Raw genomic sequence first — 25,950 nt, forward strand, 5'->3', positions numbered from 1 at the left:
TGAAAATATGTTGCTTGCATTTATTTGAATCTGTGGTTCCAAAATGCCTATTGCACTTCTTCAGACTATCATTTAACAAATGGGTAAGATAGTTTGGACAAGAGGTAATATCTGACACTAGACGTGAAAGTCTCTGAAAAATTTCTCATCCAAGTTGAACTTGAATCAGCTTCAGCCTCCAGCAACCGTGAAAAGGATAAGCAAGAGGAGATAACAGATGGATAGATAGATGCATGCTGTCACACTTGGAAATGCACAAATTCCAGTTTAGCTTGGTATGTAAAGAACACTGGCTCCTATGATTTATAATCACAAGTACCTGGTATGTACAGAGACTGACTAATCAAAAATCTGGCATCACCCATATTGACTCGCAGCAGACCAATTGCTGAGAAAAGACACCACTGTAATCGTTTCTCACACTTCTAAAAGCTTAAAAAAATAATTACAGCTAAAGTAAGGTGACATTTGACTCTTGGATTTACTTAAATGTACATCGCTCAGTAGATAACACACTGTCAGCTCCCAGTAGCTAGAAAAAAAAATAAGAAAGTAATTCCTAATAAGGTGCACGACTGCCAAGTACCGTACTGGTTCATGGGAACAACTATGAAAAATAGTCTTGTATTGTAGTTGATAGACAGCAGTTACCAAAAATATTTCTTTTTATGGAAATCTAATGCTCTTCTTGTGCAAGAAAAACTGTATGTGCCATCACCATTTCATGTTGAAGGTCACAGCCTGTTAAAAAATCTCATGACTTAAAAAATGATGTAATTTCTTTCAAAGACAGGGGAAATTAGTAAAAGTTGGCAAAAAATGCTCTGAAAATTAGGACTTTTTTGTGACTATTTGACTATCTACAAACCTTTATCTAATAATTGCAAGCACAGCCATTTATCTGATGCATTTCATAAAATAATTTATCCTTCTGCCCTCCTCTAAGGGTGTTCCCTAGATTTTGCTGCTGGGGGAGCGCTCTGGACTGTAACTTTCTGTGATAACATTATCTTCTCTCCTCTGCTTAGAAGTGGTAAATTCACCATTCTCTGCTTTTGTTTGATATGTTGTTGCGCACTTACGACACATCATTAGCGGCGTTGGCGTGTTTACTATATTAAGTGAATGCCACTGACATGCTGAACATCCTGCGGAGCCCTGTTTGTAGTGCTACAGCTTGGAAATCACTGCTTGTTAACAATAAATGTTTAAAGCACCACAATTAAATAATAATTCTGTGCTTAGTTATCTGAAAACAGAAACAGAAAAAAACTGTAAATGAGAACAATATTATGAATTTGGTTGTATTACAACACAGTATAGGTAACCACAGTGAGCAGGAGGAAACTGAATGGAGGTGCAACGGGCGGCCATTCGACAGAGAAACAGGCTGTAAGACAACAAAGTTAACCCAACTTTCTCTTGTCTCTAACTTTTTCTATAATCACACTGTTTAAATATCAAAATAGCTGATCATACACCACAGATGTTGTCATTAACCTGTAGATATTTTGTTGATCTTGTCAGATGATGTCCCGACCATGAAATAATGGTTTGCACAGCTGGGCGGTCTGTCCCACTCCTTACCAGATGTTTTCTGTGATGTGCATTTTTGTTGTTTGCCAAATGAACAGAGGGTGAAGAGGAGATTTAGCAGTTTTCATGTTGTTCAGGCATTTTACAGGGGACATAAGCCTCGACAAAAACTACCTGAAAAATTGTGTTTTCACTCAAAAACAGTGTTTCAAAATGTAGACAATCTACCATAGACAAACTCTTGGTTATCTGGATCCCCTAAAGTCTGGCACTCACAACTGAAGAAAAAAAGAACTGCTCTGGGTTTTTGAGTTGCAAACTGTCTCTTCAGTTCTTACTGCTGAACAGTTTGATGGTATTCTTTTGAGAAAAACGATGAATAAACATACATTCACATTCTAAAAAGAATTTGACAGCACAAACAATTACTGTAATTTAAGGGTAATACTGTTTTTTTACACATTCAAAAAATGTTACCCTTGACACCTGGGTACCTGGGTACAGAGGAATTTTCCAGATAACCAAGAAATGCTACCTTTTCATTCAGGCATCTGCTCAGTCATCCGAGAATGTACTACTACTTCAATAGAATGTACACTCTACAGACTCATACTGACTGGCTGAAATAGTGTTGTCATCATACTGGAATTTTGCCTTGAAAAATATTGACATTTGACTATATTTTGATCCCACAGGGAAAGGTTGACATTGGGGGCATACAATTTGTATGTTTTTTAGAGACAAATATGACATGGCTAAAACATGACAATGATTATTTTTCTTTTTAGTAGCAGAGCAGAATGACTGTAGAAAACATTAACAATAAAAGAGAGTGAGAAAACGCAGCTGGCACCTGTGTATCAATACACAAAATGAGTACTGAAATAGTTTCAAATATCAAAATCCATATGTATCAGTCAATTGTTATGACAACACTAGACTGGAACAGTGGGGTCTTTCAGACTAGAATAGTGTCTCTTGTTTGAATCCTCTCAAGTCAAATATCTCTGAAAATTTCACTTTTGGCTTAAATTTAAGTAATCTATAACAATAAATGAAGATTATGTGGAGATTATAATATTCAATTTCGGCTGGAATGGTCATTTTAGGACATGCAGTGCATGGTGCTGTTGAATTATATTGCATCATCTTAAGGTGTTTCTTAAGCTGATTTTGCACTGCACAAAAACACCAGCTAACATCTGGCTTTTTAATGTAATGGGAAAGGTTATAATTGCCATTCACACCAGGGTCAAATGACTTTGCAGCAGTAACAGGTATTTATCAGCTCTGGATTGGCATTGATGGAAATACAACACCTGGGTGAATGCTCTAATCTAAGCCCATTAACCGTCGAGATGCTATGACACACACAAAATACTGTTCGTCTTGGCCCAAGCAGCACTCAAACATTGATCCAAATTAGTCTGCACACCGATTGAAAGATAGACTGAATAAGGAATCGATATAAAGAAAAGTAACCACCATAAAGTTTTCATAGGCCTCCATGCTGCCTTCTAATGTTTACTAACACCAAAAAACCCACACATACATGCTGGTCCTCGGTAGAGCCGTGAACACAGCTCTCGTCTACCAATGTTAAAGTAATCTATAGCCTATTTTTAGTGAGATTAATTATGTATAAAAAAACTGTGTACCAAGTTTTGATGGAAAAGGGGTATTACAATTAGTCTCCCCTTGTTAGAAATGATTCTCATGTTCTCTAGAACCCAACAGAAATTTTTCAATCGAAACTAACAAAACTGTCCCAAACGGCTCACCATTGCTCTGCTATATCTTTAGATAGCAAAAGGTGATTTGTTGCAAACAGACCACCTAAAGTCATCCCTGTTCATTCCATAGCAGCCTGTGTAGTGCAGCATATGTACAAGAAACTGTATGTGGAGAACAGTTTCCACCATTAGTGAACTGAACATATTTCAGCACTGGAGGCGTTATGTCAAGGGGGAGCCAATTCTTTAATGAAGATATCTCCAACTGAGGCATTAGAGATAATCACTGTTTGCTGGTATCAAATGGTATTAAATATGCTGGTGCCTTTAGATGCAACAAAAAAGTTATTGTCTTACACCTTCCAAAGCATCATGCATACCACACAAAAATTATTCATGACAACGTATAACTGCCAAAGTTACCAAAATGTATCTAGTAAAGAGAATCCAGTCGGACTGACCTCCTTTTAAAGATTTCTGAATCAATAAATCACTGTCCATGACACATTGAGCCAGCAGACAAACTGAAAAGAGAAATATGATGGCTGGCACTACCATGTTTATATCCTGATGTACATGTTTTGTGTTATTGCCATCTTTTATGTGAGATACATTTTTAGCCTTATATAAAACATGTTGCTCCCGTTCAATCAGGTGGCCAAATGTTTATGCAAAGGTGAGCTGTTATCCAATCAAGAAATGTGTTGGGGCATAAAATGTTTTCTTTTTCCCTTTCCTCATTTGACATTTTCACAAGTTGTTTGGGAAAAGAATTTAATTTAACAGATGGACCTTCTCCAGATGCATCCAACCATTGCTTCAAACAAATTAAGGAAATAATCCAATGAGTTTTAAAATTCATGGCACATGGTCTTTACGTATGAGGCCAGCTCAATTAGGGCCATGATAAGTACATGTGCACACAAAGCAGGCCAACACACACTAAGACACACCCCTACATTCCTTTAACATCAACTGAAACAAACATTACTGTTGGCCTGAAGGTTTGATTAATGATTTAAATGAATTTGCCAAATGGTATTTGTCTTTGAGTGTGGAAAATACTTGTTCTGTTTATTTTTTTCAGCCAACCATTCGGGTATTTTAGAAAACTCACGGGTGATTTCATTACTAGGTTTCAGTGTGAATCCCAGGACAACAGTACAACAACTATATTACAGGTCAGAATTTATGTCTGCTGTTTATGCGTATGTCAGTGTACCTACGGTACGGTAAGAGGTTGAGCTCCTATTTAGTCCCAGTGGGTCACACAGTACTGTGTATTTTTAGAGTGAGCTGGTATTAATAGAGCCAGAGAGTCCTGGGAAGTCAGGGCCAACAGTGAGAACAAAATATGAAGCCAAGTCCAAAACACAGATGCCACAGTGCTGCACTGTGGATTGACACCAGTAAACACTGAGGCCAAAGTGTTTAACAGTACTGATGAATGAATAATGTGTATGACGCAGGAGTGCACATGGTTACACAAAGATACACAGTTCAGATTTTTTTGACAGTTTAACTGCATTTGCTCATGGCGCCAGTCAAGAGAAGGAAAATAAGTTAAATGTGCTTGGCCACTTTACTCTCTAACTTAGCACAAGGCTAACACAACATGTATGACTGTTACCAAAATAAATGCTCTGTGAAGGACTTCTTGAATAAAAACGTTACCTTGCAGGGTCAACCAAGTCCTTCAGTTTTTATCAGTTGTTGTGGTGATCTCTGTGGTGAGTTATTGGCTATAACTGACGTAGTATGCAACAGGATTGATTGAGGATTTTTTTTTTTTAATGCGACAAGCACCAACACATGAAATTGTTAAAAACAAAAGATTGCCCAAATATTTTTAATGTTCAGTCCTATTATATCAAAACAATTTTAAGGTGACAATATGCATTTCTCAGTACTTATCTTTTTTTATAAGCATGCTCTTACTCTTTTTTTTAAGTCTATCTATTTGAACTTTTTCTCATTCATATTTGGCAAGTGTTTATGAGTCTTCACTGCTAATTCTCACCATCTAAGGCATAGTTTCCACTTAACCATATCATAAAGTTGTTCAAAATATTTCCATTCTTCATCTGAAGTCTAGTCGCACCCTCCAGAATGACTGCATCCATTTTCCAACACGTTATTTATGAAAAACCTGTCGGGACATGCACTGCAGAAAATGGTAAATGCGTTGTTTTGAAACTAATGAGAAAGTCCCTGAGTCTGAGTTGCACTTTCAAGAAGACTTCAGTCAGGACTTAATGTTATACTGTGCAGGAACTGTCGGCTACTGTTTGTTAACAGTATCACCAGTAAAAGTGAAAGTGAAAGCAAACACCAGATTCCTTTTGGAATGAAATTTATCTGCTTGGTGTTTCGCTTTGCAATATATGTTTTTTCAGCACTATGTCTGCGATTGTCGTAGCTTCCTGTCTGATGGGGTTGCTTACAGTCTGGCAGCTGGTTGCTACCTTTTTATAAAGTCCCAACCTCACCTGTGCACTGTACACAGGAATGTCTGGAATATAGTAAGGAAAATAAGAAAATGCAGGCAGAGGGCAGAGTCTCTTCAGATAAATACACTGCCACACACTTCTAGTGGATCATAAGTGGTAGTTAAGAGAGACTACTTTTGTATGAGTCAATATGTTGTTTTTTTGGAAAATCTTGGATAGTATATATTTAACAAAATCTCAGTTTTAAACACAAAATCCTGAGTTGCAGGACATTCTACAAAACAGTTTTATTGTTTATTTATCATTTATCACTGAATACTTTAAGTGCACTTACTTACATTGTGATTATTAAATCAAGTTTGAAACTTTCATCTTCTGCTGTTTTTTTCTTTACAGTTAAATTTTTTAACTAAAGACTGTTTTTTAGACAAAGCATTAATTTAACTGTAAATCTACTGTGCTACTTAATTTTTGTATGTGCCACCAAAAACTGAAATTCCTTTGCTCAAGTGACGCTTTCTAAAACATTAACATGCTGGTCGGGCTCATCACAACCTGCCCAAATGGAGCACACAACACACCTCTGAAGGGGTTTTTTCTTCGCCTGCTTTTAAGTTACACAAATGTAATGTGGGCTGTGTGGTTGGTGTAATGACTCCCTTCATGTCCACACACAAAGGTTTCAAACAAGCCCAAATTGTCACCTTTATCTCCACTTCCCACTGAGTTAGACATGCTGAATATTTCAATTTCTGCTGGTGGATCTACCTGTGCTCTTTCTTTAATAAATTAAATCAACCTTTAAGAGAACCATGGCAAATTTTAGGAAATGTGATGTGACGCGGACAGCTCTGAACCTTTTTTATCTTAGAAATATCCACCATGACCACACTGAAGCTTCTGTGAGAGAACAGTTTGATTGGGACACACTGCTATAACATGGGATATAGTGTTATAAAATTAAGGGGGAAAGCAATGACTGGAGTCACTTCTCAAAACTGTGTAAGTTACTGGCAAAGCTGCTTCATACATTACTTTTGAAAATACCAAAACTACAGATTGCAGCACGAGTGAAGGTGAACACATATCAGCAATAGAACCTTTACAATCCTTGATCACAGCTAAACAAAGCTAAAGCACACAACTGAAACTGAAAAAAGGATTGTCAATCTATCTGCAGTAAAACAGAAAACAAAGCTATGACCAGTCTGTTGTTGGTATAAGGAGTTTAATTTAGATTAGACCTGTGGACAAAGAATACAGAAGAGTGCTGTCACTGTCTCCTGTGGTTCAAATCCCACCTGCATATTAAATAAGTATGCTTCAGTGCCATAAAACTATAACACTTTATAAAATAAACCCCTCAACTCAGTGAGAATTGTCTAGAGATCTGCTAATGAATTTCAAACATCCCAACTGATTTGAAATCTATAGCGAGCTGTACTTTCCCGCATTAAAATTACTACAGTTGAAATGGTTTTGTCAGCAACCATTCTGATGCAAAAGCCGGCTTGATTTGCAAGCCATGCGACTTTAGAAAAGTCAACAAGGATGGTGACAGGCGAGCTCTGCTAGGTTTAAAGATGTTGAATCAGCTATCAAGCCCCTGCCAACTTTCACTCATGGAAAAACCAACTGACACCAATAACGTGACACTGCTTCCAAGTGACAGCCGTCAGTACTTTTTGAGAGATCATTGGTGCCAGCATCCAGTAAAGTAAAACCTTGAGACTCTCTTTAATGACTACTGTTTCAGATTCTGCAGGCAAAAAAAGTCTCTAATGGGCAACAATGTGACCACTGAAAATGCACTTTAAGAAATATTTCACTGCTGGAAAGATTTTTTTTCACCAACCTGAGCTTCCTATGCAGTTGAAAAAGGGAAATCCATTTGAAATCAGTTAGTGCCACCCAATGAAAGTCAGGGATCTGAATCATCAGTCTGAGAGCCCTAAATCGAGTGAGATAGCTTCAAGTCGAGCGGAGGGTTTTGTATGCTTGTTTGGTGTTTTTTTTGTGAGTCAGTGTGCTGTATAGTGTGCCTCTGAGTATGTTTTGGCCCTGAGTTTTTGCTGCAGAGTGAGTACTCTTAACTTTAATGCTATTCTGGTAGAGGGAGTAGCAGACATGCAGGCAGTGGCACAAAGGAGGAGAGAGAGAGAAGTGGTGAATTTACAGCTCACAGCAACGTAGTAAAAAACAGACTCTGGCTTTTGTTTGATATTTAGTGTTGGAAAAAAAATGTTGTTGCACATTCATGGCCCATCATTAGCACTGTTAGTTTGTTAATTTACTATATGACATAAATGCTGCTGTCACACTGAATGTCCCGCAGAGCTTGTTCAAACTTTATATGGAGAAACAAAACAAACTGTCGAGTATTCATATTTAACAGCCAAATCTCATTTGACTTGCGTAATTCTCAGTCTGGTATTGTTCAAAAAATGGTGTTAAATCACCAGAGAAAACTGGGGAAAAAAAGGGGCTGGGCTGACTGAGGATAGTCCCTCATCCTCTCTTGTCCTCATCTTGTGGTGAGTCCTGTGGTGCTTGCCAGGGAATGAAGTTCCAGCGGGAGAACTGGTAGTGTTCTGTGCAGGACTTGAACCAGCAGCAAGAGAGCTGCTAGCACTCAGGCTGGTACTTTATAGCAGCAGGGCTAATGTTTGCATCTTTGCCAGTGATGCTAGTTTCATGCTGTGTGTGTCTCAATAATTGCATTTATTTTTGCCTTCTTTTCAGATGGTTGGGGTCGATATCTCTCCATTAATGATTTCTGGGTCTTTGTCAGGTGACGTATCAATCGCAAAAGCTGCACTTAGGCTGCTGCCCTCGCGACCCGACTCTGGATAAGCGAAAGAAAATGGATGGATGGCACTTCTTTACAACAGACAACAGCATGTGCGCATGTGTGTGTGCGTGTTGGGGGGGAAGCCCCGACAGAGTGGAGGAGAATTGACAGCAACGACGTAGAGACTAAAACATATATTTGATAAATAACATAAATGTATTTGGTTTATTTAATAAAAAAACATGTTCTAGACCTATTGTATGTGAAAAGTGATCTTAGATGACTTATGTTGTGATTTGGCACTATATATAAAATAAAATAAAATTTGCCTTTTCAGGGGGAGGCGCGGAGTTTAATGGCACTAAAAAGTACCCCTTTAATTGGAACCAACCCAACCCATGTCTGATCACACTGAGCAGCTGATTCCAGAAAATAAATTCAGAAACTACTATCCCTCTTGTGGAAATGATCTGGTGTTGATGCAGACTGTGTGGATGTGTCTTGCACAGAGGCAGTACACTCAAAACTCAGAACTTTTAAGTAGAGAGAAGTCTATATTTGTATGCTGTAGGCAAGGAAAGGACACAACTGGAACTTGTTCAAAAGTCTTGCAGGAGGAAAAAAAACAATACTGGATGTTTGGCATTTTTGGTCAGAGCACTGAAGTGGGCCTGCTAAGAGTGTAACAGGCGGGAGAACCCTGCTCATGGATTATTGACCACATTCAGCCCGATAGCCATATCTATTTCTTGCTTTTATAGTCCTTGCCATAACTTTTTTCTCTTTCCTCTCGCCTTTTTTTCAATCACACGTTTGTTCTCTTCTTCCAACACTTTGTTTTTCTGCAGCCTGGTGTTGTTGGAATGTATTAGTCTACAAGCATAACAGGAGGTTACAGAAGGTCAGCATCCAAGTATTCAGTTGCTTCGTTCATTTATTGTGTTAAAAGGTAGTTTTTCTTTTGGGAGAAGTTTACCCACAAACTCTATATGTAAGTCTGTGATCTGCATTGCTGCTCTCTCTGCACTCACATTTCTCAGTCTGCTCGTAGCAATTGCTGGGGGTAACTGCAGTGCATTGTGGGACAGTACACAGGTGACAGCCAACAAAAAAATCAGCACACTAGGGGGGTTGTGGCAGGTTGCTGTGGCAACAAAACATGTCATGGGGCTGAGTAAATATAGGCTAACCAGTAGGCGATGTGCAGAGAGAAGGGCCTGCAACAGAGGAAAGGCCAAAGGAAAAAAGGAAAAGTGAGACATTTGTAAAGATCTTAAAGCATCGCTGTCTTTTGATGTAACCGGCCTCGCTGAACATTGATGGCAAAAGAGATGACCTAAGATGTACGTTTCTCTTTACACCAAGTGGAAACACTGTGAACTGTACAAAAAGTACAGAGTTGAGCAGAGGAAGAAAAATGGCTTTAAGCTAAAATATCTGATTCAGTGAAGCCACCTTTGGTTTATATGTGGTTTATATATTGGACATGTTTGTAACTTTTGTGTTCAGGACTGGCTGAACTGAGGTAGGCATGGAAATGTGGACATTTTATTCAGGATTTGTTGGCTACTCCAGACAAACAGTGATAAAGACCTCCCCAACAGGCTGGATATTAAGTAGTAAGCAGACTGTGGGCATCTAGTCCCTGGTTTTGCCTCAGCTCAGGGACAGGGAAGTACTGGGCTCATTTTGTACAGAGGGTCAAGGGTTGTATCCTTTCCAACACATTCTGGGAAAAAAGCCAACTAGAGCAAGGAAAAAGACCAAACTGCAGCCTTAGAACAGACAGAAGGCAGGCATTATGGCACAGAGGCAGTAAGCTGATGGACAGAAGCCATCAAGTGTTAAAATGAACACACACCTTCCAGTCTGCTCAAGAGAGGATGACCAGTCTGTTCAACCAGATAGTGTCTTGATTTGTCCCGCAGGTCAATGATCATAATCAGCAATTTAAGAATGCATATATGGGTTTGTAGAAGATGTTTTTCACATCTGAACCTTTTTATTCAGATTTGGCAAATTAACCTATATAACTAAAGGTTTAACTGCTGGATGCCTGTGGAGCATTAAATACAGCATCTTCTTCCCAAAACAACACTAGACTAACCATAAACAGTGATCAACACATTAGCCCAAACATAACTTAACTAAAATAACATGCCCTAGAATTCAAGAAATTGGGGGAGAGAAGGATTCCAATTAGAGGAACGTCAAAATTGACACCAATGGCATCCAACCCAGACATGGCCCTACTACAAGGCATAACTGAGTGAAAAGAGGTAAAGGTAGAAAAGAAAGGTAAGTGTCCTAAACTGAAGAAAAGATGCAAGCTGTGAGGAACTTAAGATGTAAAAGATATTTTTTTAAAAGGCAAAATAAATAGGAAAAATCACCTGGATTAAACAAGCATACTTGTAATTATTGCAGTGGATATAAGCAAGGTGGGAAATTACCTCCAGATCATCAAAGTGTTCACATATGTTTGGCCTTTGCAGGCCAATTTACAGTTTGCACTCCAACAGAGATTACGTAGAGTAACAAACTTTTGTTGAAAACTGGTGTTCTTTGATAAAAACATACTCACTGGGTAAGAGTTTTTAACAAATGCCAATTACACACCAACTGTAAGTGATGGCATAATTACAAAAGCATAGGACTAAAAAGTTTAAGGAGGATAGAGGTGTTGACAGACGCAATATCCGGGTGTAGAATCCCTGTTGGAGCCTGTTTGTTTGTACGTCTGTTTGTAATACATTTTTTGTAGAACACACTGCTTAGACAGAATAATGGTACCCACTGTTAAAGCCACACAGAGCTCCACGAGACCCACACAAAGATAAAATACTATTGTGCATTCATACAGCAGGCAGCACAAGTCAACTTGTGAAGAATTCAGCATTCACATAGCAGGATTAAGATGTTGTGTATTGATTCTCCAACAGCGCTTGCAATTACAGTTCTTTGGTTTTTATAAAAGTCAGACAGTTATTAAACTTGAGCAAATCCATTCTTCACCCAGAGAGTTCCTACACATGTTTATCAACAGCTTCTGTTCTTAAGCATTTTTAGCCTTGCTATGGGTATTATTATTATTATAATGGCACTGTTAGCTGCTTTGTTCAAAACACTGAGATTGGTTTGGGTGTAAAGGCACACACCAAACCGACATCAAAGAACTAGCTGTGACGATGGTGAGGGATGTAACATGTCACTCAAGTCAAGATTCAATACAATCCACAATACTGGCTTCACGATATGATTTTCTCATGATTTTTTTAAATATAAAATGAGATTACAAGAATTATGACTGAAAAATATTCTATTAATTATTCAATCAAACAAAAATGGTACAAAATACTACATTTTCTCTTTTTTTCCATATAAAATTAAAGAGTCCCTTATTATTTCTGAGGTAGGGTATAAATGCAAAACAAACTATGCAATAAATGCCATTCTGGACATTCACAATGTCCCCTGCTGGTAAAAAGCAAAAAACAAAAAAACCTTTCACATGGGACTGAGGTGGCTGGTGTGGAAAGGTTTGCTTTTGCTAGAGGGGAAAGCAGAGAGGGCGTGTTTGAAGAACTAAGTTGGCCCTTTCCTACTCGTGGGTGATGAGATGGGCTCTCTCTCTGGCTCTTGTACTCATTTGTGCGAGTGGGGTTGCAAATGCGCTTGTCAATGTGAGTTGGCCGCATAGTTGTCGTTACAAGTAACTTGTGCAGGCGGGGCTGACCGGAGCTCCTCACTATGATGCCGGCTCACATGCCATCACACTTCCGTTTGAAACTGGAGAGTGCGTCTTCTACTTCAATATCGCCTGTGGTGGAGCCTTTGCTTCGTCTTATTTATGTTAGCGAACTTTCTCTTGTCTCGGTGATGACATAGGACGTTAAACACGTAATGACGTGCACAGCGAGCAAGCAAAGCCAAAAGTAGATTACGCCCTCAGCTGTTAAAAAAAATTGCGGCTTTTTTTTTCATCTCACCATTTTGAATCTCAAATATTTTTTTTTATCAATTTTTAACTGCCTTGCGATGCATCGTTACATCCCTAGTGATGATTGCTGCATCTGCTATTGTCACCTGTGTCTGGACTAGAATGTTGCACCTGAAAAGTGCAAAGATTACAGCTAATGGCCGACTAGCACATACGTTCTCCAACTGCGAGGAAATAACGCTCCAGCGGGCGACGTTATTCTGTATTCATCATTCAAAAAGGGAGACCACGAGACCAACAGGATTGATTCAAGCTTCTAGTTAGCCACATTCACAAAACAACCTGATACTGAAAGCACAAAGGATATTTATGGTGAGATAGCGAACAATATCAAAAACAATTACATTCTGTTTCCTCTGAAGAGCTCAAATAGTCTTACCTAAAATGAAACGTTTGTTCCAATCTCATGCCCTCTTGACTCGAGCAATTGCGTACTGAGCTGCACTGCCAATCAGTGATTTCACTCACCAAAGGTTTCTGCCATCTCAGACGCTGATTTAACAGGCAGAATCTAAAAAGAGGACAAGGACCAACAAGGCCTAACAAGGGCTAACAAGGGCCAAGCAATGCAAACGGTGTAGGCCTAAATAGGTGTGACAGAACCTCACAGACAGCCTGACACTGACCAATGGCCGATCATCAGCTTAGTGTGAAAGGGCCCTAAGAAGCACCACTAGAATGTAGAAGACTCTAAAGGGGCCTTCAATATATTTGCAATTTTTCTTTTCTTTGATAAAGGATTACTGACTAGCCGACAGTTAAGCCAAAGAATACACACTGCACAGTTATCAAATATTGCTTAAACACTCTAAAGCAGCTTTCAGCACCATGCTGTCACAGAATCCTGCAAATGATTTTAGGTGATGAAAATCCAAGTGATATTATGCCATAGTAATTTAAATACTCAAGTTTTGGAAGCTACCTGTTTTGACATCAATGAGTCACTTTAAAATGTAATGTTTCACAGCAAACAAGATCCTCTATACATACTCAACCATACTTGTGTTCATTATATCAATCTTGGGAAATGTGATGGCAACACTCAGTTCCCACATTTTTCTTTAACAGAGCAAACTTAGCTTACCCAGTTTATAATATTGTTTAAAAAGGTGGCTGTGATGACTGGTTAGATCTGATCAGAGCTCAGGCCTCATGGTAAAGGAGGAATGTGACCTTGTTGGTCACCAAGCCTGTGATCATCACACCTACGGTTGGGTTTGTAGCTGGAAAAGTTTACTTTGACGCATTTTCCTGCTTGAGTCATCTAGTTTAATAACACAGACATGTTTCAAACTTGTAAACAAAAGTCACACAGACCATCAAGTATGATATTTATTGGATATTAGGACATTGTGGCTGTGACAGGAGTTGAAACAAATCAAAATTCCTCTCCCTGTAACCAAAGCCTCATTCCCACTGCACAAAAAACCCACCAACATCTGCTAACATCTGGCTTTTAAATGCAATGGGAAGGCGTACGAACAGCATTCACACCCAGGTCAATTGACTCTGCAGTAGACAGTGCACAGGTTTTTATCACCTCTGGCTCCGATCAGCTTTGATGGGACAACCATGAACGCGGTAATTTCAGCTCCTTAACCGGCAAGATGCAATGACGTACCATCACCAATTACTGTCTGTGTCCTCCAAAGCAGCACTAAAACAATGTTCCAAATTAGTCTGCACCAAATTTGAAAGAGAGACTGAACATGCAAGAGATATTTAAATGGAAGAAACCACTGTAAAATGTTTTTAAAGACCTCTGTTACTGCTGCTGTCTACTGTTCACCTGTTCTCCTGCCTGTCTGTGACGTCGCACAGACACACAAACAAAACAACACACATGCCAGCTGACAGAAAGGCCAACACACTCTCCAGAGGTGAGTTCAGTGGCAGTAGGAAACCAGCTACTCACTCATATTTAGCGGGTTAACCCATATTTAAAACTCCTACGTGCACACGCTAATTTTGGTGGGAATGCGGAACAAGTAAGCACTTGGCTCTGCTTTTTCGTAAATCATACATTTTCTCAGGTTCACATCAGCTTTGAACACATGAAAAAATATCTTAATATCTTATATCTCAATATCTTCCACTGAGACTTAATTTGTTACACAAGGCTTTCCAAGCGCAAGTAAGTGCTGACAGACTCAGGTGAAAATCTGTCCTCTTGCACCCATAAAGCTGTGCACATTGTCTGAGGGTTAAATCCTATATTTGGTTCATACAGTTTCACTTTAAGTGAACAGCAGCACAGTTTACCAAAGACATGCAAGGTTTCAGTGTGGTTATTTGCAACACACCTGAGTTCAAATGGCTTTGTTCTCACCTGACCAAACAAGCTAACCTAACCTAACCTAACATTAAGAGCCTGAATACACCGCCTGGTGTGACGAAATATATTATGCGATTTGAAAGGTTGAGGACCAGCAACAGTGTGGACAGAGTACTTTTGTCTACAAAGACTGTATGCAAAAATATGCAAAAAGATAAGCACAGAGAAAGGCACAGAACCAGACACCGGGACATTAATGTGAACCATAATGCAAGTGACAAAAATGTTTGGACTAAATGCTTCCTATTTAAGGATTAGAAAGGCCTTGCTTTTTTCACTAGGCCTACAGAGTCCAGTGCTTACGTGTCTTAGTATATTCTGTCATGTGGAATCGTTCTCAATGTCACATTATTCTTTCATAGCACACCTTAGCAGTGCTCTCTGTAACTCACCCCAAAGTTCTCAGATCACCTAACCAGATAAGAAACACTTTGTCAGCAGCTCACCAAATCTGTCTCTGCTTGCACTGTAGCAGTCTGTGTGGACATGCAGCAGCCGCCACATGCTTATTCATTCAAATCAACTCTGGACAAACACAAAAGACGCAGGAAATAGACTTTTCAGTCACACCTAGAGGATGTCGGTCAATACAAGCAGGCTTAAACTTTGTTCTACTGTACAATTATAGACACGTTAGCCTTCTTGTTGTCATAAGAATCACCTGTTCTGTCATGTGTTGTATCCAAGAAAAATGTAGCCCACATAAGCGCACATAGTTGATTTCTAAAATGTCAATTTGCAAAATGCTGAGAATTGGATGGACAAAAACAAAATATACTTTGTTCCATTAAGCCCTGACATATTAGATTAAGTTTCCACTATTATCCACTTCAACCTCATTCACAGGAACTCCTAAGAATAAAACACAACAAAAGCACAAACTGAAACTTGCACTAGAAGTCTTCAGTGGACTGTCCGTTTTGACAAAAAGTCAAAAAAGAAAAAGATGCTCTGAACTCAGAGACATCTCACTTCCAGTGGAAAGCAACGTACAGTGCACTGTAGCCCTGAAAGACAATTCAGATCAAGTTGCAAACTCTGTTAGGTGCTATATATAGCTCACCAGGATATTGTAGATACACAAACAGCATGACGCGCCTGTGCGTGCGTGCGTGTGCGCGCGCACACACACACACACACACACACACACACACACACACACACACACACACACAGGGAAATGATGTACAGCTAAAGAGAAAAGCTGTAGTATGTCTCTGTGAACTGGTTCAAGTGAAGCATTGTCACACCATATTCAACAGGCTGAAGTGAGCAGGGTCATAGGTTGTCATAAGGTTACTGGACTAAGACCACACACAAATACGCTGAAAGAGAGAGAAAGGGTGAAAAGGGAAAAGCGTGTTTTTGCTAGGACATAAATGATTGTATAACTGGTGGCACTTTAATTAAGAATTAGTACTGTAGTCATTATTAACATTACTTTTTTTATTATTATAAATTCTTTTTATTGTTTTATTGTAGTGATGCCAACAGCTCCATCATGCCTTGTGCTGGACAGAGAAGTTTGTAGGTTGCTTTTTAGTTTGCCATTTGATGTTCTAAAATACAAAAGGCACTTTTGTTAGTGTTAGTTATGTGCCTATACATAACATTATGCTTTATGTTGAATAATACAATTTTTGTGTTAAATTGTTGCTCACACTATCAGTGAGTTGACGATTGCCTTTCATTTCTCCAGCTGTATTTTCCCATTACATTTTGACTTCAATGCTAATTGTGTTGTTTATCAATACATAGTTACCATCAGGTGGAATTTGGATTGGATATTAATGTAGGCCTGCTATCAGAATTGGCTGATGTCGGTTTCAAAATGAAATAGCGGAACTGAACAGCATGCTGATTTCTGATAATATCACAGACAGATTAATATTTAATTGACAAAATGAACATGCACAAAACATCAACACTAAGTGTTATGTTTTCATCTGCTGGTGGTCCATCACGATAAGAGATTTCTTAATATGATATCAATTCCACTACAGAAGAGACTTGATGATCACTAAAATTAGGTGTGGAAAAAAGTTTATATATCGGTATTGATTATCGGCCCAAAAAGTTGTTCTATATCTGATAAAGGATATCAGCAAAAAATCCAATATCGTATATCCCTACATAGAATGGCTTCCTGTCTCTACTTTTGCTGAAGTTGCCACATTATTATTCACTTTTTAACAGGCATAATAATAATAATGCCTTTTTATCTGATTCCTTTATAGTGTCCTAACTGTTATGTTTTGTGCTGTGTTTTTTAAAATCTTTTTTGTTTATATATGTAATATTTTCCTATTGTACATGTTTTTATTTTATATGACTTTAGTCATTTATGATGTTATTTTATCTTACACACATTGAGCCTGTCATATAAAATGTGCTATATAAATAAGCTCGACTTGTGTGATTAAACACACAGTCTGTGGGGCAGCATTTAGCTATATAATTAAAATAACTACAATCCTTATTGTGGTAATGATTATTTCAACATATACATTCTGACAGCTAACCAGGAAACGTTTTCGGTATTTACTCCAGCTGCACATTATGCTGTGTGTACCGGAGTCACAGCGGGAGCAGAACATGCCTACTAAAATATAGATTTTTAAAACAAGAATTGCATGTAATATTTCTACATTAAAGCTAAGGTTGACCACGGCAGCAGTAAAGAGGCAGATAGTGTTGAGCAGTGGCAGTATTATTCACAGCATGTTGGTCTCCACATGCCCACGCTGAGTCTGTGTTGAAGTGACAGGTATCGTTACGCAGTCTGTCACCTTACTGAACACAGTGTGGCTGCTTAGCACAAAAACCATTCAAATGCTGCTCTGCCTGCATCTGTCAGATTAGCCTCCTGACAAGCTAATATTAGTTGTATACACATCATGGATTAACATGCTCTTATCGGCACCTGAAAGCACAGAAGTTGAGCAAGCACCGCATTCTTGTGAGGAGAATTTAAGGACACATGCCCCTGGTGTGAACCCCTGCGCTCCTGAGTGGAGACTTGCTGCGCCAGCCAGGTCCACGGGCTAACTTAGCATGCTAATTCATGTCTTCGCTAGGCTACTTGCTTGTAAACTGACGTAGCACACATCTGCAAGCGAACCAATGCTAGCTAACGGGATTTGAACTTTGTTATTGGCTTGCTAGCGAGCCGAAGACTTCATAAAAGGAAGAGAAAGTTACACGAGTCCACACGTTAGGGAGACAGCTCTGAAATAGGCGAAGAGCTAGCATGTCTCGGCAGTGACAGTGTTTTTGAAATGCTGTGTACTCTACCTGGTGTGTGAGATCAGAAGAGGCCGATGTCAGGACTGACGGCCAGTCGACATTCCCCGGAGTGGCCGCCGCCGCCACTGCTTGCTCCGCTCGCCGTACCACTGCGCAAGATGGTCCCGATCCCGATGTTTGATAAGAAAGGAGCTGGTGCAGTTTGACGGGAGGTTCAGATGGTGATAAATAACACGGCGTGTCTAGGTTGAAGTTTCGGTTGAAATCAGGGGACGCGTCACCTTGCAGCGGTTCATGACTCCCACTATTCAAGATGTAGAAGGGCAGGACGTTGCATTTCTCTGCGAGTCCATATCACTCCCAGCCGCTGACAATAATTAGTGTGGCCACACGGGTATCCGTATGTCACTGTGCTGATATGTCATACTGGACTTCTGTGGTGGCTCAGTTTTTGTTGGGTTTTTTTTTTTTTCTTTTTTTTTTTTTTTTTTTTGGACTTGAGAAGATTTGTTATTGTGATCTGATTTCACTTCATGCCTAGAGAATTTTTTGTTTGGTTTCAATGATACAGTGGCAGTAAAATCAAATAATATATTATTAACTCAAAAAATATTTGGGCAAAAATATCATATCCACAAATCCACAAAGTACAATAACCTCATTCTTTACATTTGAAATTGAAACCAAACAATACATACAACACAAGAAGGCAGTTAAGATGATGGTAGTGTTAGTCTTTTATGTATTTGTATGAATGAATATTGTCTTTTGGCATTTGTCTTTCTCTTTTTGTTTACTGTATAGCCTGTGATATAATCATGATTGATTTATATCACTTCTATATGTTTTGTATTTTATTGTTTATTAAAGATCTTTGAAACTGAAACTATAATCTTGCTAAAGGTTACATGAATGACACTTAAAAAACAGAATTAATATTTATGATATTTTCAGATGATGAATATAGCAACATACTCATATAAAATGTTCCAACTTAAATGCACTGTAGATTCATTTTTCTAAACTTGGGAGAATCAATAAATCATTAAAATAACAGATTGTACATGTTTTATTTCCATTTAATTGAGCATATCTTATCAAAATAAACACTCTTTCCACTTCATGCCATATTTCTATCAGTCACCATCCTACAGTAGATTTCAAATTCAATGTAAATCAGAAACACTGTGAACTGAGCTTAAGGTTTGGGGGAACCATTATAAAGTTTATCAGAGAGAAGATCCAGTTGTTGCACTGTTAAACCAGCCCTTTTTCAGTTTAATACTCCCTCTGGTGGTGTGGGTAGCAGGAGTAGTCTGCGCAAAGTGCATCCAAGTGAACTTGGGATAAAGGTGCACTGACTGTGTTTTAAATTCAGATGTGAGTCATACATTGTTTGATACAAAGTAAATGCTGACATTTGTTTTACTTCAGCAATTTATACAGTTAAGAACTTAGAGCTTAGAGAAGGCTATATCTAGGAGTATAAGACATCAATACCTTTCCTTTGCTGGATACTAAGCCCTACCAAGGTAATGGCCATAATCAAATCAACATGTGACATTGTTTGGGCAAAGAGCACATCTCACATGCTTTTTAGTCACGATGTTGCCACATTTGCACCTGCAACAGTTGCTTATAATCTCTAGGATCTAGGTCTATAGACCACCCATAATGTAGGATAGGGGTGTCTAAATCTTTTTGAATAAGGGCCAGATTAGATAATGTGAAAATACCTGGTGGCCGACTGCATCTTGCATCATTTTGGGTTATTAAAAAAAATCACATACAAATGATACAAACACAACAGTTTCATCTTTGAGTAAAAAAGTATTTACCTTCCCATTGCTCCTTAAAGCAGCAGCCCTCACTGTCAACTTTATGCTTCTTTGTTGTGGCCATGTTTACTATATTTCAAGAAATATCTGTTGTTAGGTAACCGTTTATTTGTTTTTTTACCGTCTGTTTATGAAGACACATTAGTTTTGCCCCATAGTTTCTACTTTGTGTATGTCTACAAAGTGTATGATTGTCCAGTCATCTTGAGTTTAATAAAAAAAATATAAAGTGATTTTGCTTTATTAACAATTATTGTGTTAATCATATAGAACATTTTGAAAGACAAGCCGAGGGTCATTTGAAATTAGTCTGAGGGCCACAAGTAGCCCCCAGGCCAGATTATGGACATGACCGCTCTAGGATGATAGTGTAAGGATGTTTCCGTTTTCTTAAGAAATCCTATGAGCTGATTATAGGGAAGGACACATACAATAAAATCATAAATCATTGAGGAGGAAGCAGCAATGCTTTCTATTGAGAGTGAGAGGAATAAAATGCAGATATGCAGTGAAGACAGGTCAGAATGGAGCAGTGAAAGTAATCACAGCCCACAGGGGTGACTTACTGAGACTCTCTGACCTGCAGACACAGAGCGAGAGCAGCCAGACTGGTCAAAGACATGCAGGAGACGGACCACTGTCTTCATGACCTTCTCTTTTCAGATAAGGCAGAAGGGACTGGTATTAATCAGCCGAGGAAGGACCATCACACCTGTTGGCAGCAGACATTTTTAATCATTGAGTTATTAAAAAGCTTGAGATTTTAATTATGCCACTAGGTAGAGATGTGCACTAGACATTGTTCTGTCATATGCCAAATCAAAATGGAAATAAACTGGATTTAGTATGAAAGCTTTGAATAACTAAATTAAAGGATTACGAAATGTATATGGATATTTGACAGAGGCATCTTGTTTTTCTCATTGTCTTTGAGTTGTGTTTGCTATTGTGTGGACACTAATTGCCAAACAAAAATACTATTTCAATCAAAGGAAAGAATACTCTGTGGCACATTGTTTTGATTCAATCATTTTGGGTTCCAGGCATCACTCCTGCCAAACAGACCAGCCCAGGGATATTTAAGAGCAAATAAAACAGCCTGCAGACAGAGTATGCCTGCATTTGTATTTTATGACGAAAATACAAAAAGATGCTGTGAATTCCATCCCACTGTTCCCCCCTGAGATATATTTTATCTGAGTCCATTATTCTCTGCTGGTATATGGCAAGCAGAGGAATGAGCTCAATTAGGTGAGGAAATGAGAGGAGAGGAGGAATTTGGAGCCCAGTATTTGGAGAGAAAGAAAATGAAACATTGGAGGAAGGTCAAGAGAACATAAGAAAGGAGCAGTGGGGAATGAGAGAACAGGGGAGAGAGAGGAGGGAGATAGAGGGAGTGAGACAGAGAGGATGAGAAAGTGAAACTATGTTGTCATGGAAACTGGCATGGATCTGAAGAGCAAAACAAGAATGTAAATTGGTTTACCCTTAGGGAATGTGATGGTGCTACAGGGAAGAAATAAGCAGGGAGATGTATTTAAGAGAGGACCCTCCATAAAATTTTATGAAAACAAAGAGATGTGAAACAAAAAAACGTATATTAGTAATGTTAATGACAGAGAGATAGATCTTTAAATGTAGAGCTTTGTGTGACTCCATAGTAGGTGGAGATGGTGGTAGTTGGGAGGATCAGCCCTAATCTCTGTCTGAGCAGTTACTTACAAATGACTAATTAAAAAATGTATCAGTTTGTGAGGTGCAGAGGTCAGTGTGGTTGTGTGAATTACTAATTTGGGGAAGCAACTTGTGGCTCAGTTACTGCTGCATATCAGGAATTGTATCGCTTTCATGCATGATTTATGACTACCTCAGTCGAGTTTTTTTTACTCCTCTTTAGTTATGATGTATACATTCAAAAAAAAATTAAAAATATATTTTTCAGTTTTTCATATGCCCACTTGGGTAGACATCATAGAATAAAATTTTCAACTACAGAAATAAAAACCAAAGAAAAACAGAAATATATTATGTGAAACTTTAAAAACATATTTTAAATGCTGTAAATTTGTGTGTCACATATTTTAACATATTCTATAGTGTTCAAAGCAAATCAAAAGCCTTGAACCTTCTGCTTGACTCCTTAGCCCACCCCTCACACCTCCCCCTGTTAAACTATCTATATTTTTTCAGTGAACATTTTCCACTAAAACACAAAAAATATTAAAATATTAAAATAACAACTGGTAGTTATATTCTAATAATGCGATACATTTGATTAAAAGCCGAAGAGTCACTGTAGATAATAGTATTTTCAAGAACAACAAAGGTACAGAAATAGTATTAACTGTTCTTCAGTGGTTCCTAATGGTGGGTCATGGTCCAAAAGTGGGGCATGTGTCATTTTGAATGGACTGTAAATGACTCGCTACTATATCATGTTTGTAAAAAAACACACTTTATTTCTAAGTACAGTGAATTTGCAGCACAGTTTTTATTTTGAATGACCATTTTGTGCTGATCAGCTGCTATTGTATTGCTATGTTCTTGGTATTATATGTACAATTAACATGCTGTGCCTTAACATGCACTTTTTTGGTTGCAGAGGTTTTTATTTACCAAGGTTTGAGTAATCTCACTCTATTCTTGCAATGTTTTATTTTATTGTATTCTAAGCCCAACGTATTGCATACTTTTGGTGAAATAAAAAAGAAGATGTGGTAATTTGTCCTATGTGTAGACCTTGAAATCATGACTAAGCTCAAAATCTAGACCCCATGACTGGACCAGTTGGGAACCTCTCTGTAGTTTGAATACGGCCAGTGATGCATGATGTCCACTTCAGTGGACAGATGATTAATCATTGTTTCCTTCCAACATAAAACAATATTTGGAAATTTTAGCAACTGTCTTAGTCTTTATATGTTTCTTGCTGATGCCAAATGTGATTTACCTGCAGGAATTGCTTGTTAAAGAAGGATCATTTTAAGTTGCAATTTTTTTTTTAATATCTTTGGCCATTTTAAGAGATATGTGATGCACTTCCAACACCTGGCCAGTGGATGGCAGTGTATGGAAAGATGTAACATGATCCACTGTAGCAGCTTACATGCACCTAGAAAATCAAAACTCATGCATATACAAGAAAATGGTCTTGAGATAGTTGTCCACACTAGTGACCAAGATGCATGAAAGGGATGTATTGTGTCGGGTGACATTTAGTGATGGAGTTTACCAGTAGTCTGCTCATGCTTTTCATTGAAGAACATTACAAATGACAGGATTCATGCCTAAATGTCTGTGCTTTAGAAAGCCACCTGTCAGCAGGAAGTCTGTGCAAACCCATTGTGTAGAGACCAAAACAGAGAAAGTTTGCAACACCTCATCATTTTCCCTCTCACCTGTATACACTTTTACCCACTGCTAAAGCATTTCCCAGCAATCTTTCAGTCAACTGCTGGAATCCCATCATTACATTTGATTTTAGTCAGCTAGAGATGATAGGAATGTTGCCAAGAAACTAATGGTTTCCGTGGTGACAAACACTAGCCATGCCATTGTGTATAGCAGTGTAGGAAGTCAAGTCCCTCACCTACAATCTCTACCGCTGCTCTCAGAGTGAAAAACAGAGTACATCTGAGAACAGCATGTACTCGATAGACAATAGCTTGTGCTCTGGTGTGTGTGTGTGCGTCTGTGTGTGTGTGTGCATGCAAAAGTATCAAACATTTGCAGATTAGTTTGTCATATTTATTTTGCATAAAAGACACTTTTCTTTATGCAGTGCACGTCTTTATGCATAAGGTTCATATTTAAGGTTAATGCTGAATTTCATCGACAATAGTTGCAGAAAATGATGTGCGTATAATAACAAAACACATAACATGCAAGATAGTAACAAAGGCATGAATTGACTCAGTAGGTACATGTAAAATACTGGAGTAAACAGAAACAGTACAGTGATGTTGACATACTTTGCTGCCATTATCAGTCATAATCCTAAATATGTCAAACAGAAAAGGATCAACTTGAGTATGCAGTGAAGCACAAAACAAAGTGGCAATGGTGCGTCAGTGGCTGACATTGATAAATAGCTTGAATAACCTAATAACCAGCAGTCATGTTCAGATTTGTTTGTTTGTTCAGTCAGTCTGATGGCAGGGTGTGTATGTTTTTGGTGAGAGCGTAATTGTAATTGGGGAGAAGCGGTTGCCGTGGCGGCTGGTGCAGGCACGGATGCACAGGAGCAATATCTCAAACAGGTGGTTTCCCAGATGGGCAAAGTCAGCAACAATCATGTTTTCCTCTTGCTCTTACTCTAAAATCATGCAGCTTTTTGATGGAGGGCAGCCAACAGACAAAGAAATGACAAACTGCTCAGAGAGGAAGTGGGCAGATCCAGAGTGAGCAGTGATGAATGATGATGATGATGATGATGATGATGATGATGATTGTTAAGAACTTGGACAAATTGCTATGACATGTTTGAGACAGGAAGAGCATCTTTCAGTCTTGGATACATTTAATCGTCTCAGCTGTGTGCAAGAGGTAGTGTTGTTGATTACCGGGGGGGAGATAAGCATCTGGGTTCTTGAGGAAGTCAATCTAATCTCCACAGTCTTGTTTGTGTTATGATCAAGGCTGTTGGCACACGTAAATACCCATGTGACCAATTCTCTGCAGTAAATGGCCAACTTGTTTTTGGATTAGGCCCAGGTAGGAGGTGAATGAAGGAAATTTTAGATTGCTTTTGTGGGCTCAGTGATTTTCACACTGACAGCACAGTGGTCATTAAAACACAAAGGTTCAAATTTTGACTCCCTCATAGGGATAGGATTGAATGTTAATGTTTTACACAGTTACTACAGTTAAAGATGCACAATAATATTGGCAGGTCGTCGGTATCAACCGATATTGGCTTTAAAATGAAATATCAGTATCGGACATGCTGATTTTTAATGATATGACAAAACAATATTTTATGGGTTTTTTTTTTAACTGACAAAGTGAACATCTACAAAACAAGTTGAAGTATTTTTCTTTTGTGCACAATAAATGAATAGAATTTACAGTGAAAATTATTGTGTTTTTTATTCATTTTATTTTATTTCATTATGATGAGAGCATGCATGCATATTATGATGAATTCCACTACAGACAAGACTTGATGATCACTAAAATTAGTGTTAGAATAAAAGTGAATATATCTATACTGGCATCAGTTACTGGCCAGATGAGTTGTTACATGGTTGCATGTCGAATATCAACAAAGAATCCAATATTGTGCATCCCTAACTATAACTAAACTACAGGAATACATTCAATGTGAACCCAGATGGGGTGGGGCGGCGTAGTGGATAGAGCAGGCGCCCCATGTAAAGAGGCTGAGTCCTCGCTGCAACAGTTGCGGGTTCAATTCCGACCTCAACCCTTTGCTCCATGTTGTCCCCCCACTCTCTCCCTTTCACACATATACTCTGTCCAATTTGGGCACAACTAGCTTATATAGGCTCTTCCATATCATAACAGTCAGTTAAAACCAATGCTGCTCTTCTTTTAGTATTCTCCTCCTACTTAATGTTCAACATTCAACTCCACAACACAATAGACCATTTGCACACTTCTCACTGTGGAAAACCAGAGCAGACAGTAGATGGCAGTGGAGTTATTCTGGTGAATTTTCATCATGGCCACATTCATTCATTGTTCCCTCTGTAGAGACAGTTTTGCTTTGCAGGTATGACTCATTGACAAGCAGAAAAAGTTAGATTCCAAAAATATTCACATCAGGATCCAAATGTCTTTCAAAAGTGGGCAAATTCAGATTTTGTATAAACTGCTTTTTTGGTGCCATGTTAGCTCAGAATTCCTCATCTAAAAATCCAACTGCACAAAACTAGGTCTTGGGTTAGTACACAAACATATCTGAGGATAAACTTAATAACTAGTTCACAAACATTAGACGTTTTTGATAAATTCATATTAAACTGTTTTGAAACAATGAAGTGAAAAGGTGAAAAGATC

General features: G+C 38.5%; 1 protein-coding gene across 2 annotated transcripts in view; it reads right to left on the reverse strand.

Moving 5' to 3' along the window:
* Positions 1-18,487, reverse strand: part of bcl9l (bcl9 like) — a 33,924-nt gene extending 15,437 nt beyond the window's left edge. For both annotated transcript variants that reach the window (XM_042487386.1, XM_042487387.1), the window contains exon 1: positions 18,140-18,487. The gene's annotated coding sequence lies outside the window, so the exon portion shown is untranslated. The remainder of the gene's footprint in view (positions 1-18,139) is intronic.
* Positions 18,488-25,950: the final 7,463 nt, after the last annotated feature.

The sequence above is a fragment of the Plectropomus leopardus genome, chromosome 5 (genome assembly GCF_008729295.1).
Source record: "Plectropomus leopardus isolate mb chromosome 5, YSFRI_Pleo_2.0, whole genome shotgun sequence".
Classification (NCBI taxonomy): domain Eukaryota; kingdom Metazoa; phylum Chordata; class Actinopteri; order Perciformes; family Serranidae; genus Plectropomus; species Plectropomus leopardus.